This window comes from Protopterus annectens, chromosome 4.part0 (assembly GCF_019279795.1).
Source record: "Protopterus annectens isolate FY-2018-M chromosome 4.part0, PAN1.0, whole genome shotgun sequence".
Lineage (NCBI taxonomy): Eukaryota > Metazoa > Chordata > Ceratodontiformes > Protopteridae > Protopterus > Protopterus annectens.
The window spans coordinates 19,102,474-19,108,759 of NC_056733.1; the positions used below are offsets into that span (position 1 = coordinate 19,102,474).

General features: G+C 35.9%; 1 protein-coding gene across 3 annotated transcripts in view; it reads right to left on the minus strand.

Annotated features, from left to right (window-relative positions):
- Window positions 1–6,286, minus strand: part of LOC122799168 (platelet endothelial cell adhesion molecule-like) — an 879,258-nt gene that overhangs the window by 568,959 nt on the left and 304,013 nt on the right. The gene's annotated exons all lie outside the window — the stretch shown is intronic.

Here is a 6,286-nt window from a genome sequence, read left to right on the forward strand (position 1 = left end):
TTCTTTTTGTGAGGTATTTCTGAGACCTTTCTAATTGTAGCAGATGTCTTGTGAGGTACATACCAAACGGGGGATTGTATTCTATAATGGGTCCAATGAGGGATGAGTACAGAGGGACAATGACCTCCTTTTTTCTGGATGAAAAGCCCTTAGTGATGAGGTGTGCCACGTAGAAGGATTTTCTAACTGTTGTGACTATGTGGTTATCAAAGGTGAGACTGCTGTCCACCTGTGTCCCTAGGTCTCTTATCACACTTTCGGTGTTTAGTGTACTCCGACCTATGTGGTTTTTCCCAAAGGGGACAACTATACATTTTTTGGCATTTAGCTTGAGCCCATGGCTCTGGCACTAGGCATCTGTTTTGGTATGGCCCTTTTGTAGTATATCCACATCATTTGGGGATTCAGTAATGGCTCCTAGCTTGCAGTCATCTGCGAACTTTGTAAGCCAGAGTCCCTTAGTGTTGGCCTGTTCTTCAGAGAAGTAGATGCCAAACAAGAGTGGTCCCAGGACTGAACCCTGCGGTACACCACTTGTCACTTGTCTGGAGCTGGATTTGGAGTCAGCTATTTTTACACTGTGTGTTCTGTCAGTAAGCCAGCTTGCAACCCATCGAGTGACATAGAGATTAATGCCCAGCTTAGTAAGTTTATCTATGATTCCAGAGTGGGGGATAGTGTTGAAAGCCTTGGCGAGGTCCAAGTAGGCTGTGTGAACCACCTTACCCTCATCCATGGCTCTGGAGACTGACTCAAAGAAGTCAATCAGGTTCAGGAGGCAAGATGGACCTTCATGAACTCAAACTGGGTGGGGTGCAGTGTTTGAAGGTTGCCAATATCTTTGTTTATAAGTTCCATGATAATATGTTCCATGGCCTTGCAGATCAGGCTCATCAGACTGATGGGACAGTAGTTCCCAGGATCCAAAGTGGATCCCCCCTTGTAGCCTTATGTGTATATATATATATATATATATATATATATATATATATATATATATATATATACACACACACACACACACACACACACACACACACACACACACATACATATGTATACATTGTGAATTCATTTTACCATTTTATGCTTCTTCAATTTAAATTAAACAATACCAACAGAGTTTCTATTCTGTCTAAAAATGTATTGCACTATTGTAATGACAAGTAAGTAATATAAGACTCAATGGTAACATATGATGACCTGGATAAGTAATTAGCCTGACACTGAAAGATTTAGCTTATCACTTTTCAGGGATTTGAAATTTTAAGCAGACATCAGATTACATGTTTTCTCACTGCCTAAAGACAACACTCTTATTGCTGTTATTAAGTTGCTCTTTCCAACTTTCACATTTATCCTTATATTCCTTTGTATTCTCTTTACTATCCTGCAAATTATGCATTCATTCTATATCACATGTACCCCTAAATAACTACTTTTCATAGTTACATTCTACTATGCTTCAGTACTAACTTATACTTCTGCATTTTATCCACTTCTGTAAAGTGATTCTGCTGGTCACAGAGTCTACATAATTGACCCATTGCTGGACATTTTCTTTTTTCATACTTATACCAGTGCATTCAAAACTTGTCAGCTACTAGGTCTTCATGGCTTACTTTCTGCTAGTTTTTTTTTCAGACTTTTGTTGTTTTCTTCCAGACATTCTTTTTCTTACATTAAATATATAACTTGATTCAAAGTAATGTATCTGGCTTTATTTAATGGTAACTCTGCTTCTCAAAATATAATACTATGTTCCTTCAGTGATAATCTTATTCTTATATTCTATACATCATTCTGTATTATACTAATGAATCTTGTAGCTCTTCTAACTCAACTGTTTTGACTTTTTGGTTTAAATCAGTAACATAAAACATAAATACTTTCCAAGGGACACCACGTTTTCATGAAGATCAGATGGTGGCTGCATTCAAAAATGTTTCCTGGTTCAGAATAATCCTGGAACATCTATTCAATTGCAGGTGTTCTGTCTTTCTCTGTTTCTCAAAACTCAAACACAATATATACTTTTATCACTTCTTCCCTGCAGCATGCAGAATGTTGAACCCTGTATCTTCTTTAGCTTTTCAGCTGTTCCACTCATAGCAAAGAATAAAGCAAACTTCTGTAGCCAAAATTTTCACTTTTTAGATAAGCTGCCTTGCAGCCAGACATTCTTAGAAATTTGCAGCTGCATCATGTCTCAATCCTAAATAACTAGAATTGAGTAACACTTTGGGTTTCAAACAAAACAAAATAAAGACTCCACATGTAATGTAATGTGCTGCCAGCTCAGTGCTTTGAAATTAGCAACTATGACATACACAAATATTGTATTACCTGACCATGATGAATATTTATATCTTGGCATTTCCCTGTATAACAGCCCAGTTATTTAAAGAAACAGCCCAATGCTTTACAGTGCCAGGAGATGAAAAGGACTTCAGTCCTAATACCTCAACAGTGTAGGACAATTGAAGTTTCATTACTGTTCCTCAGTCTGAACTGGAGACTAGTTTTTAGTTGCTAATTGAAGTTTGAAACCTAACTGTTGACGTGGTCTGTCATTTAAAGCAGTATATCCATAGTTATTCTCATACATTGACAAAATGGAAAGGAAGACTGTAGTTTTACTCTTATGCAAAACATATTTCTTTTTTTTCAGTTGATTTATGGCTAGACAGCACAGCTTGTCTGAGGAAGTGACAAATGAGATGTAGATAATTACATACTGATGATGATTACATGATTTATGATTATTAATTATTAGCTATCATTCATGTCACTCAATAATCTCTTTATTTAGTCTGGAACTCTGCATCATAAATGACTGGAATTTTAATATAGTATCATGCAAATTGAATAAGCTACATTCAAAGAAATGACAGCCAAATATTTTTTGGGAATCACATTTCTGGGGAGACAATAATGCATTATTCAAGAAAAATAGGTGAGTAATAAAAGGAGTAAAACATAATTTAAAAGATATTTTGTCATCCGGTTACTGAGGTAATAAACATTCCCAACAGTGGGTCAGTTTTTTTGGCTAAACAAGACTCAAGAGCTTTCCATTATGGATACTGATACTGATTTGTGGTTACCAATTATTAATTTTTAAAGAAGGTCTATATACATCAGCTTTTGCTGCTGGCTCAATAGCCAACAGTTTTGACTACAGCTGACCCACTGTTACAGACACAAGACACCAGTTTGCATGTCAGTAAGCCAGATCTGGGAATGAATCCAGCTCATTAGTGACATTAAGGTGGATAGGAATAATACAATGTGGTCTAGATTCTACCATCTTATCCTTCATGGCAGGTGTAGCTTAGCTATGCTGATGTTACCTCTGGTGGAGACACACAAGAATACACCAATGAATAGTGTAAGGACAGAAATGAGATGACTAGTATATGATGTACATAAGTGTACGTCAGTAAGCACTGATGTCATTGCATGTTTTTGCTGTTAATTAAATATGCCACCCTGCTACTGATGAATTATGGATCCTAGTTCTGGTCTTCATTTTTAGTACTTCCCTGATCCTAACTAGCGAGTAGCCACAACATTTCACCATCCTAGGAGTCTGGAGGCCCATTCTGACAGAGTTATATTTGGGATATCTGGTGAGTGGACCTGGGGAAACAGAGGATCTGGTGGAAGGTTAGAAGTACTGCAGTGGATGGTTGAAACAAGATATGAAATAATAAATGAATGTATCTACAGATGAAAAACCAGGAAAACTCTTGACAAACTGGGACTTTCTGACAGTGATCCAGCACACTTATTGCTTGTTTTATCTTACCAAGTTTGAGAAAATCTAAACAGATCACTATACTTAAATAGTAAACAAATTAAGGCATTGTCAAAATGTTTCACATTCTGTCTATGTACCTGAAAGCCGGTAATTGATAACTGTAAGTTCATAGGTTCATAGGTTGGTACTAGGCTATCGGCCCTAAGGCCTATGCAAGTAATAAGATCAAAGAACAACCTTAGACATAAACTAAGCAAGGATTCCTGTCCTACTTTTCTCTGATGCTCAGAGGGAAGAGGTATACAATTTAAAACTAAATCTCTCAGGATTTGTTGACATTCACTGAATTAATCAAATGGAAAATTATGACTTAGGAATATGTAAAATAAGCATTTTTTGCAGGTCAAATGTTTTGTTAGTATCACTGATACAAACAGTACATGAAGGTAAGGCCACCTCCAGAAAGCTGGAAACTGTTTGGCAAAAGCTATTGATGTGTACAAAAAATGAAAATTACAGTTCTGCTATGAAACTCACCATAACAAATTCAAAACCAAACTTAAATATCATTTGTTTCACTATCTTAACTGTATACCTTGCTATGTACAGGGATCATTTCATGGTACTAAACTATATTTTTTGTCTCTTTGTATCCTGCTTTAGTTTTGAAACTTTAATGCTTATTGTGTTTCACTTCCTCTCATTCTGAGCCATTCACTTCATATTCTTCATAGAGCTTTTCAACTTGCATACTCTCTTTAGATGAGCTCTGTCCAGTAAGGTTTACCCACTTAACATACTTCTCAACCTGCAGACATTGAAAATAGGTACAAAGGCCTTTGAAAAGTGGGGACATCTAGCCGAAAATCTGTACATCCAATTACAAAACATTTGAATACCAAATAGCATATAACTCTTCCTACCTCTAATAGAGATGTGGGACACTACTCTGAAACATATTTAGAAAAACAGAGTGAAAAAATGTAAAAAAAACACTTTATTAAAGAGACAGTGTCAAATCTTATAGACTTTAATGAACTATATTGTAAAATTCTACCATGCAAGGTTAATTTGTGTGTGTGAAAAAGGGAGAAGTAAGGTTATGTCCACTTTTTTTAAATTATTGATGCTGCTAGTATGTTGGTCATGCAGAGTAGCTTTCTGTATACTGGACAGCTTCAAAAATCATGAGAGATTATGACGATTCAGAAAGTTGTGTGAAGGGGTAAATTAAGCCTGAAATGGGGACATACCTCCACAAGTTGGGGTATTGTGGGCCTGGGTAAATCAACCCTGAAAATAGGAATGTTCCTCAAAATATCGACACTTAAGAGCTCTGCCACTTCACAAAATGCAAATTAACTAATTAATCAACGAAAGCTTTTCAAGGAGGATTTCTAAAGTGGTATTCTTTACAGTTAGAGTTATCACTGTTCATCATGCCTACTGTATAGCTCATGACTCCACCCAGCCTCGCCCAATCTCTCCACACGTTCATGACCATTTTATGATGTAAATGTTTATATCATTATAATGTAATATCCCCTTCAGTATATTTTTTCTTTTTTACCTAATCTCAGACTCATTAATGTAATTTCAGTCTAATTTTCTCTCTTTTTAGGTATTTTTGGGATTGCCCACATTGCTTTACTGATGCTTTTTGTGAAAAAGTCAGACTGAGGTTGGTATTTTACACACCTCTGCACCCCGTTCATACTGCTAAACTGAATGCTAGCATTTGTACAGTAGTTTCTGGACTACTGGTGAAACATTCTGATTTCTGAACAGTGCATAAAAATACCAAATAGGTGGCAACCCACCTGATTTTTCATATGTGAACTTTATGGTGAATACAGCTAAATTTTCTTAGCATTTAGATTCTGCTGGGTAAAACTGCTTTAATAATCTATGCACTTTTCTCAAAGAGGTGAGGTAAAGAGCAGAATAATCAGAATGATAAGTGGTCAGGTGCATTTGGTTTAACTATTTAACATTCTGTATTAAATGTCCCATCTTAGCCAATTTATCTACAATGTTAGATACTATGTAGAAAGTCATGTCAGCCACTGACATAGCAGGTAGCTCCATGTGTATGGAAAACAACTCAGCTAATATATAAAAATTGATTTTTGCTACTGCAGCTTGTATTGCCATTTATGCTACACAAACTTCTTGATCGGTTGTTAGTTATTGGAAAAAATAACAAAAGAAGAAGCAGTGTCTGTAATACTGTTGTCCCAAAGCCAGGCCTCTTTATAGATGGGTTTAGTAGAACTTTATAAGTAAGTATTGAAATTACATCTACTATCTCCCGAGTTGTGCCGTTTTGTTTTTTTTTTTTTTTTTTTTTTTTTTTTTATAAGAAAGAGCTGCTGGAATGCAAGAGCTATAGAATTATCACAGTCTTAAATTTTGACTACACAATCTGAGTATTTGAGGTCCACTTCTTAAAGGTATTGATTACTTAACTCTAACAAGTCTGTCAAGCAAGATTTATGCCTGCATGTCAAACTAGATAATCTA